The sequence below is a fragment of the Molothrus aeneus genome, chromosome 15 (assembly GCF_037042795.1).
Source record: "Molothrus aeneus isolate 106 chromosome 15, BPBGC_Maene_1.0, whole genome shotgun sequence".
Taxonomy (NCBI): domain Eukaryota; kingdom Metazoa; phylum Chordata; class Aves; order Passeriformes; family Icteridae; genus Molothrus; species Molothrus aeneus.
Genome location: NC_089660.1, coordinates 13364438 through 13375386, shown reverse-complemented (window position 1 = coordinate 13375386; position 10949 = coordinate 13364438).

The following is a 10949-nucleotide window of genomic DNA, read 5'->3' as shown; positions in this document are numbered from 1 at the left end:
AGCATCCACAAAATCTTCCACAGAACATTTTATAACCCACAGAAGGCTAACACTCAGAATCTAGGCTCCCAAATAAATTTTAAAATCTCCTAATTCCTTCAGCAGGGCTAAGATTTCAATCTAAAGACTGACTTCAAAATCATCTCTGTTCAGTGAGATGAAAAGTTTTGTGAGGAGAAGAAAAAAGATTAAAAGAAAGAATGGGACACCACCTAAAAACTTTAAGGCCATCTGTGATTTCACAGTAGCATAAAGAGGAATGCAAATATTCTTCCTGAAAGAAGAATAAAGAGAGTTAAATCACAACTCAGACCTTGTAGGTTATTGCTATTTTAGCTTGAACTCTTTGTGCAGGGGGATGAAAGAAAAGCTCAGGTAACTCTGTCTTCATGTTGTGGATTCACATTTTCCTAATCAAGGCAGAGCTCAAGCATGAGGTCCCCAATATTGTGAAAAGGGGAGTTTTTTCACAATAAAAAGGCATAGTTAAGAGAAAGCAGGAGCTGTCATTACACAATCTTGACTGGTAAGTTTTCCAATCCAAGTTTTGGAAATAAAAGACATAATGATTTTTTTTTCAGAACTTTGACCATAAATGACTACAGAATATTTGTAAATCAAGTGTCTGTGGAGAACACAGCTTAAAACAAAGCTTTTGGAAAAGCATTGATCTGTTCTACTTGAAAGGGTAACAGAAAACAGAGAGAATAGAAACAGCTTTAATGACTGGTTCAGAACTAGGTGGGTGCCAATGAACAAGGCAATTGTATGAATCTATGTACACAACATAAATAAACCCAGACAGATTTATATGGAACTTATATATAATTACATAAGTATGTATACTCCCAGAGGAGCCACCACTGACTCTTTCTGTAATGATACTCAGTCCTCTCACACTGCACCACTATTACAAAACATTCAGAATTCATGCCAGGACAAAAAAATAAGATTTAAAAATGAAAGTTCCTATTAAGTCATTTGGGAAAAACCTTATAACAATATGACATTTGTATACAGCAGTGGGCAATAAAATCTAGACTGACTCACAGCCCTCAAGGGAACTGGACCAAATTTTACTGTATTTGGTGAAAGCTGAACTTCAGCGCAGAGTTACCCATTCATTTTGGTTAGACAACACCATTAAAAAGTAAAATAACAAAGTTGAAACCCTATGAGAATACTGCATGCATTTAAATGCAAAATAAAAATGCATGTACTACTCCATTCAGATTCACAGGAGTGACAAATCGTCCTAATAAATCAGTATTTCAATTCAAAATATGTAAAGCAGTACCTGTGATAAGGAAATAGGTATTTTTTGGCTGTGAGAAATGCCCAGCTATGTGTCTAGCTTCAGTAAACTTTTAACACTCTTCTGCATCTCAATGAGGGATATAGATTACCAGATTTTCATTTGCCAGTTTACTGCAAAGCAGACATATGATTCAATCTTTAGAAGGTGGCTCACTTTAAAATCTAATCTCACATTCATATAGCAACTCCTAATGAGCCCTCTAGGAGTAAACAAATTAGTCTCCAGGATGTATTATGCATTAATTAATCAGACTAATAGTATTATGAAATGTGTAATAAATGAAAATTAGTTCCAAATATAGTACTTGCACTGAAGAATGAACACAGAAAAATTAGAACATAATAAAAGTTTTCTCAAATTTTTCCCAGTGTCACCTAAATCAACTATACTTCATTAATGACATATTTCTTGCCCATTTAAACTGCATGTTTTGGTGAGACAAATTGCAATATTGCATGCTATTTATTTTTGACTGCCATGGCGAATTCATTTTTTGAAAGATCACTGTTGGTAATCATGGAGAGCTAGCTAACCTTGCACTGACCCAGCTGGAACAGCCCACATGCAGCATATGAAGTCACTTCAGTCCACAAGGGTGGAAACAAGGGAGCACCACTTACTGCAGTTCTTACACAGAAGAGCTTATTTGGCCCTGAGCAGAAAATCTGAAAGTGCATTTATTCCTAGACCAAATGGACACTGAAAGACCTGGAGTTCCTAATAGAAACAGAGAGCAGGGGAAGTCTGGGCACTTAGCAGAAGATGCACTGCATTTGTTCTCCTGCTTTCCCGCCTGAGTGTGAACGATCCAACTTTTACAAGATATTGGAAGAAATCCCCCAGGAGAGATAAGATCATTAAACAGATGTATCACACACACTCTCAACTGTTCCCTATCTCCCCTGAAGTGCTGCCAGCACCTCTCCTCAGGGTGATGCTCGTGCCTGACCCCTGTCTGTGAGTGCCCGGCTGTGCCAGGTGTGATCCTTGTGCCTGACCCCTGTCTGTGAGTGCCAGGCTGTGCCAGGTGTGCCCAGGCATGATCCAGGGTGATGCTCATGCCTGACCCCCTGTCTGTGAGTGCCAGGTGTGATCCAGGGTGATGCTCATGCCTGACCCCCTGTCTGTGAGTGCCAGGTGTGATCCAGGGTGATGCTAATGCCTGACCCCCTGTCTGTGAGTGCCAGGTGTGATCCAGGGTGATGCTCATGCCTGACCCCCTGTCTGTGAGTGCCAGGCTGTGCCAGGTGTGCCCAGGTGTGATCCAGGGTGATGCTCAGGCCTGACCCTCTGTCTGTGGGTGCCATTCTGTGCCAGGGTGCCCAGGTGGGATCCATGCTCACAGCTGAGAGCAGAGCAGTGCACACACACACACACACACACTGCACTTGTACTGGTGTGACATGGCTGGGGGAAGCCAGGGAGCTCTAAAGCCTGCATCCTAAAGCAGGCAGGCACATGATGTGAATGCTGCACTAAATGGTCAGGCTTATGTGCCAGAGGAAATCTCAGCTGGGATGAAAATGGTGGAGAGCCCAGGGCAGAGGCAGTGTACAGCTCTAGGACAACAGGCATCACTGTTTGCATCAGGTAACAACTTTAAATTGTGATCAGTTTATTTTGCAATGCTTCTGCTGGTTTCAGGTTTAACCACCTCTTAAGAATCTCGTTAACCAGCATTTTCTTTCTTTCATGGCATGAGCTAATGCCAGTTGGAGACTGGATCAAGGGAAAAAAATGCTCCAATCAGTGATTTTGTCCAGAACTCTACATGTAAGTCCACTTAACTACCCACTCACCCCAGACTTCTCACTTCAATAGAACTTGCTTATAGCTATGCCTAAACCCAGCTTAACTTTACAAATTAAAAAAAAAAAAAAAAAGAAAAAGAGAATAAAAGGCTAGTTCCTCTTCTAAGCCACTTCAAAATTATTGCTGGCTGCAGAAAGGGATAATTTAAAGCAAAACCCCCAGTTGTGGTTTTGTCTTCAGAATAACTTGGGAGTAATACACAGAGTGGCTTTCTTACCCCAGCCTCCTGAGGTGCTTTCAATATCCAGCTCAGTCAGAATTTCCCTGCAGGCAGCAGAACTCCAGCTGAATTCAGGTTGCCTACAAGCATCACCTCTGCTCATAGCATAGAGTAAGAAGGCTTTAGGAAAGATGTGTTTGTCCAGCTACAGTCTTTCCTAAGGACAGGAGAGATGTGCAAACCAGTCAGAGTGCCAGGATCTTTTCCTACGTGCCATATTTTCACAATATACAGCTAAATCAGTTTCTCCCCAGGATTTTCTTCCAGATTTAGTTCCCAGCAGTATTCCAGCATTAAAAACAGCTGAAGTGAACCACACAGCCACCTTGGCAGAGCAGAGGTGGGACACCACTGTCCTTCCCCATTTTCCCCCCTGCATACCATCACACAAGCACAGTGGGATACAGAGGGAGCATCACATGTTCACTTCCAATGGAGAAATGTGGCCTCTAAGCTGTTACAGCCACCAATATGCATGGGCAGTATTCAGCAAGAAGATTAAACTCTTTTTTCTTTTTCTTTTGAGCCAGAACTCAACACAAAGTTCTAGAAACAGCTTTAGTATTCCAGTGTTGCAAAGTCAACATATAAGCTTAAGTTGAGCTTTAGGGAACAAAACCCTATTAACTTAAATTGCATCTCCTATTGACTTCAGAGGGATGTACATCCATGGAAGAGAGAACTCTTAGTACAGACTGAAAGAAGCAGAATAACTCTTGCATTAAATCATCCTGTTATTTTAAGAAAAGGTTAATTTGTAAAACAAATTGAGCTTCACTAGGGACTAATTGACTGGAAAATTTTCTTTTAAAATGTCTTCTAATTATACAGGTGAGAAAAAAAAATCTTTTCAAAGAACTTTTATAATTAAAAATCATCCTTGATACATTTCTTTTAACATTTATTTAAGAAATTAACAGTACAGGAAGGTTTAGCCAAGAGAAAATCATCCCAGTCCACACCAGTGCAATATGTACGAACAGGATAAATATATGAGAAAGACAATGTCTGTGCTGGGTGCTGGGAACAATCTAGAAAGACATCCATAAGCAAACCATTGAAGGAAAACATGAGATTTTCTACTGGAGTGATTCAGCAGAGACTGAGTTCTCTTTTCACAACTGTGAAACAAACACCAAAGACAAGAAGCCTTATCTCACTAGGAAACATCCTTCTCCAAAAGCTGTGTTAGACTTTTCCTCTTCACCACCTTGTTTGAAATACAATGGCAGGTGTCACTCACAAGAACAGTTATTTTTGTCTTTTTCTTTATCCCTGCCATAGTAGTGTGAAGAAAACCCTTGGATAAACACAGAGAAAGCTTTCTAGTGTAATATTAGGGTAAATAAATTGTGAAAGGACAGATTTTAAGTGAAAGGACATATTATTTTGCTTATTTTATCTTTTTTGTTTTTACTTTTGCATGTACCACAAACATTTGGGGGGGTTTTGGATACTGTGAGAACCTTGTTTTCTTTGAACTTGACTTGAAGCTACCTCAAGTCAAGGGTGATTCCAAAACTGTTGGGAAATAATGAGGAGTTCCCAACATCAGGTGGTACAGATCTATAAACTGAGCACCAGGACAGCCCAACATCAGGTCCTGGGTTTCCAAGCCTGGTCCTTAGAGCACCAAAAAGGACTCAAAGATGCCTAATGGGGAATCAGACAATCAAATCTATAGAAGCATCCTAAAGAACAGTCCAAGACAAAGATCAGGACCAAGGGAATTGTCTCCAGCTGTCAAGCTGTAGAGAACTGCAGGGAGCACTTGAACATCAAGGGCATTGGGGAGCATGTAAGAGTTGATTTCTGGTCTTTATGCATATAACAGAATGAATTGTTTATCCAAAGGAACAATAACACGAGGAGACATTGGTTTACAGAACTAGAAGGGCATAAACTCACAGAAAAAAAAAAACCTGGTGATTAGCAAAGACGGGCATAGTAAAGTACTGTTACCTAAATAAAAGATAAAATTGTATGAACTTAGAAATGTCTGTGAGAAAGACAGCTAAAACTAGTTTAAATGGACTAAAAAGATATCTGGAATTCAATCAAGTGGCCTATAACAAGCAGAATACTCCAAAAGGCTAGAAGGCATTTAAAATTATGCTAGTAGAGCTGCTGGGAAAGCCTTTGTCCCTGAAAAAATGGCCTCAGGTTGGGATAATCAGGAATTGTATAAATTAGCCCATGAGATGGAAACCTGGTAGTCTTGGAAGATGACTAAGCCAGAGGCAAAGCAACTCATCCAAGAGACTGCACGTTTTTGTCAGACTCTATTCACAGAGCAACAAAGGATTATGTAAGTGAGGAATAAAAGAAGTTTATTTGAAGAGTAAAATAATAGCTGGTGATCAGAGGTCTTCTATTACATTTGAAAGAGACATTCTGTTTGCAGTCTCTCATGCTCAGGGACTACACTAGCTTTGCCACCTGCTCAAAAAGGATATATTAAGAAAGAGTAGACTATCCCAGAGCTGTATTCTCAGAAACTCCAGAACTTCAAGAAACAGGATAGGTTAATTTCAATATATTGTATCCCTTTTATATATTGGCAGCAGAAGCATGAAATAATGAAGAAATTATTGCAGAGTTAGAAAAATAAGATACAGAACCAACATTTCATCCCTCTGGACCTTAATCTTCCTTTATGTACACCCCAAGATTTACATGTATCCTTTTTCCCAGGACACTGCATGGCAGCTGAGATTCACCTAATTATTCACTGCAATTCCCAAATATTGGACTGTTGCTACAAATGTACCCACCTTTAGAGATGGTTTACACTGCATGGCCCATGAGCTACAGATATGGCCATCTCACCAAGTTTCAGAAATTTCCATCACTGTTTCATTTTCTACTACAGTTATCTCTCAAAGCTGGCTGATATTCATCTTCATTTCAAAAAGGTACTATTTTAAGTGCATGACTTCTTAATGGAACTGGTGAAAAGAACTTAGAAAAACTATTGTGATGTCAGTGAACAGATTTCAGTACCGTAAAGGCAGAGTTCCCTTTCTCATTTCTTCTTTACAAATATAATTTCTAAGTGATTAAAGAGGAAGCTCGTTGAGCCAACAGTTCAGCTGGAATGAAAGGAAGGGTTTGTCAGGAGCCCTTGTGTGGAATGTGCTCTGAACAGTGTTTGCTCCCTTCTGATCCCCACTGCAATCCATGCTTGGCATTTTACACCACACTTGAAACACAGAATGTGACTCACAGGAAAACAATAATGAAACCTGTTGAACTTGTGTGTTAATCTCTAAGTTTTCACCTTCCTCATCCACAGATGGACAGCTGCCAAACGGAGATCCTTTTTCTGAACTCACATTTAGCTTCCTTCCCTTCGGTGAGCACAAGGTGGTTACAGACTCTCAGGCACTGAGACAATGATAACTATTCCCAACACAAACCAGGAAGATGCTATAAATCAACTGCACAAGGCTTATTTTTAGTAAATAGAAAATGATGAAGCCAAATTTGCCTAGATAAATAGTGACTATGTAGGATATAAGTCCTTTTTAGATGAATACGTGCAAGCTTCATTAATATTAATAAGCCACATATGCCTTGAGAAGACACAATCATTGTTCACTGAATGAAATGCTCTACCTAGTCCTCAAATAAAAAGATACAAAGACAGTAATCACTTATTAGCTCATTGCATGGAAATAAAGCATTCTGATGGAATGCCCTGATTGTAATCTCCCAAAACAGTGTCCCTTGCACCATTTCAAAGCTGTTAAAATCTTCCTGGCATATTCCAAGTACCTACTGCTGTCAGGGCTTGCTGTCACTAAGAAACCAGTGAAGTGATTTGCATTTGGAGTGTGATTGTGAAGCAGCAACATAAGACACTGTGATTAGGAGCCTGAGCAAACCACTTCTGAAAAGAAGGAGGAGCACAGGATTAAAACTTAATATGACTTATATGTTGGTTCCATTTTTTTCTACTGCAAACTCTATTGCTCCAAAAAGGCTGCAAGTCTAGAAATACATGTCCAGTTCCAATAACACACAGATAAGCTGATGGGAATCTAAACCCCCTGCTGAACTTGGTGGATCTACGCTGATTTCCATTACTGAAAACCTGGACCAAGATTCTCAGTTACTGTGTGTTGCAAGTAAAGCAACATGGAAGTTCCTACTCTCGACTGTAGGATTCACCTTTGGAAATAATTATTTAGTTTTTGGTGCTGATAGGAGCCATGTCCACCAAATGTGTGAGCCAAGGCCCGGGGTTGAAATGCCAGTCTGTCAGCTCCTGTGTCAGTGCATTCTTGTCTGTGTGCTCACAGCCACAGTCCCTCCCTCCTCTCCTCACCGAGTCCCTACTTGCGAATAGTTTCACACCAAAGACATCACTGCAAAGTGGTGCAGGACCCCAGACTGCAGAGCAGCGTCCCCAAGGACCAAAATTCAAGTGCTTCATTGTGTTTTAAGGCTTTGTTAGCAGAGTACAAAGCAGTTTGAAATGTATTTTGGAGTTTGCAGCTGTATAAACTGAAGGGTAGGCTTTGCCCTTGACTTCTCATACTCTAGAATATGATTAATTTCTAAATCCCCTCTGTAAGGCCAGAATTATGCACATATATAAATTAAATATTTTTTTCCCTGATTACTTTTGCTATTTCCAATGTTAGACAGCAACAAATGCAAGGTAATGCTAAGAGCATTCACCAGAATGGGTGCCCTTCTCTCTCAGCAGCACTTCCCAAAGATTGAGAGATGTTCTTTTACCACTATGGCAAGAGCAATAGTTTTGGATAATGCACTGCTTTTCAATCTCAGCTTCACTTTGAAGAAGCTGCATAGGTAATTTATAAACATTATGACTGCTCAGAAAATAACCAAAATAGTCAAAAGTTGTAACTATGTGTAACTAATGCCTGTTTGTAAAGAAGCCACATGAGTCAGAAGATGTGAATTCCCCACTGAGAACAGTAGGTGCTAATTCACATGACAATGATGTAATGACACCCTCTGGGAACAGTAATATGACATTTCTTTTGGGAAAGTCACCAGAAAAGATTTCCACCCCCATGTTTTTCAACAACTTTTTCTCACAACTAGGCCAATTTGCTCATCTTCAGCTATTTGAGGGGCTCTTTTAGAAACAGCATAACAGAAATAAACATAGAAAACACTGAAGGCAGAAGGAAAAATAAAGGTAGTGAACTGGACTTAATGAAAGACAGCAACAAGAAAGATTTATTTATGCTGGGGCACAGTGGGAGTCAGCTGGTTCCAGGGATGACAACTGCAGAATCCCTTCTGACTGCACATTTACATTCCTTTCTGTTTGGGTTTTTTTCCATTTTGTTTGTTTTTGTTGTGGTTTAACCCCAGCTGGCAACAAAGTACCCCAGCCAAAACCAGCACAGCTTTTTAAACAGAGCTGAAAACCAGTTCCTCATTTTCAGCTTTGTTCATATATTGGAGCTTAGGCTTGGGGAGCTGATGATGGAATGTGGTGATATTTACCTTGTAATGCCACTCGTGGTGCTACTTTATAACAAAATGATTCTGGGGAGACAAGGGAGAGATTTAAATGGCATTATACTCTATTTGCCAAACCATATTGCTAAATCCTAATTCTATAGGACTTCCTAAATCATGCATTGCTGCAGTAACTGCCATGAAAAATCCAACCATGTTCACTACATTTGGTTGTTGAGGGTTTTTTTATTTGTGTTGGGTTTTATTGGTTTGGGTTTTTTTTAACTAAACATCTGATGTTTTATCCACATGTAGGATTTCAGATGTTGAAAGCTTGGAATGGTCAGACTGGATCAGAAGAACATCCCATGAGACCAATTTCCTGTTTGCTTCCATGATGTGGAAACTCTTGCATTACTCTTCTCTATTTACTGTGACATTATTAGAATTTCCTGGTAGTCTGGAAGGTAGGGAATATGTAAGTGTTTATTTAGTGACAAGCACAATCCCATTTTGTGTAATTCCAGGAGAAGGGAAGGGGACATAATTTGTTTTTGACTATCAGAGTATTACTACATATCAGCTTTTAACTAAACCAGAAAAGTGTACCTCCTAAACATGTGGGCTAAATCTTTTTGTCTTTATTCCTTGGATAGCTGTGGGTAACTCTGCATCTCAGGCCAACTACCTACAGCACTCTTCAGAAAGTCCTAAAAGCTGTAATATCAGCATTGATGAAAAATATAATTGCATTTGATTTTAAAAATGTCATTTCTTACTGCATAGAAGATGTTGAATCCCACAACTGAAGAACAGAAATTTCTCTGTGACCAAAGGAATGCCCCAGAGTCAACAATCCAGTAAATAAGTATTTTTTGTCAATACAAGGCAGGAATCACTTTAAAAAAAGAGTGCAAATATGGCTTTAGTTGGAGAGTTGAGATGATGTTCCTTACCACACAAAAAGGGCCTCAGTTTAAGGTCCAAACTACAAGATGAGTTAAGAAATTACTTCCCCTAAATAAAGTGCTGGACTTTCCGTGCAAAAAACAGGAGCCAAAAAATTCATGCAACTTGAAAAACTTTTTCACAAATAGCAAACAAGAAGAAATAATCATAAACAAACAAACAAACAGAACCCCACAAACAAAAACCAACAAAACAATCCCCCACTGCCAAGCCACAGAGTAATGCTCTAGATGGCTACTGTTTCTGCCCCTGAACAAGTCTGAAGATACAGATTGTTTTGGGCAGTGGAGAGCTGAAAAATCTGGTAAAAAGTTCTAGAAATGAAACTGTAACTCAGAAAAACAAAACAAAAACCAAAAAAGCCACCAAAAATATATCTAGGTTTCCATTGTTTTATACATGCAGGAAAGAACTGTATGTATATATACAACTGTCCTTAAATATATAAAAAGAAAAATAACAATAACAGTGGAAGATATTCTGATTAAAATTGACTTTTAAGTTAAAATTCAGTGTTCTTTGAGAGGTAAAGGTATATGAAATGAGCATCAAAATTTCAAGACTCTTCTTTCAAATGTAAATGCTTCTAGAGAAGTGTTATTGTTATTCAACCTCCAGGAGAAATGAAATACAAAGTTCTTATAATTATGTATTTTAAGGAGGGGAAAGTTTTTCACTCAAGTTTGTTTTATGACTTTCCCATACAAAACCACAACCACAGATAAATAAAATATCAGTTTGGAAATTTAAAAAACAGTTCAGTTTCACAGTTCAACAGGAATGAGCCCATAGCTCAGAAAGGCAAGGGACTGAAATGAGGGAATCAACATTTTAAAAACTGCTGCTAACTCCAAATTAGTCTGTAGTATTCTTTCATGTGCCCAGTCATTTATTCTATAAATCCCCATTAAAAGACTGCTAGCACCATCACTTGTAGTGTACATGGCACTCCCTGTAAAGTGAGATGGAAAAGGGGAGAGGTTTTTTGCTGTTTTGACACAAAATGTAACATCCCTTACCTGAGACTGGAAGTTCCCTGCTCAGTTCTCAAGTGTTTCCAAATGGCATTTGGGTCCTTCAGCAGCCTGTCCTCCCTGCACAATCTCCTGAAGGACTCATTTCTCCAAATCCTCCTCCCTTTCCACCAGTTTTATGGAAATTATCCTTCCAGAATTTAAAAGTACA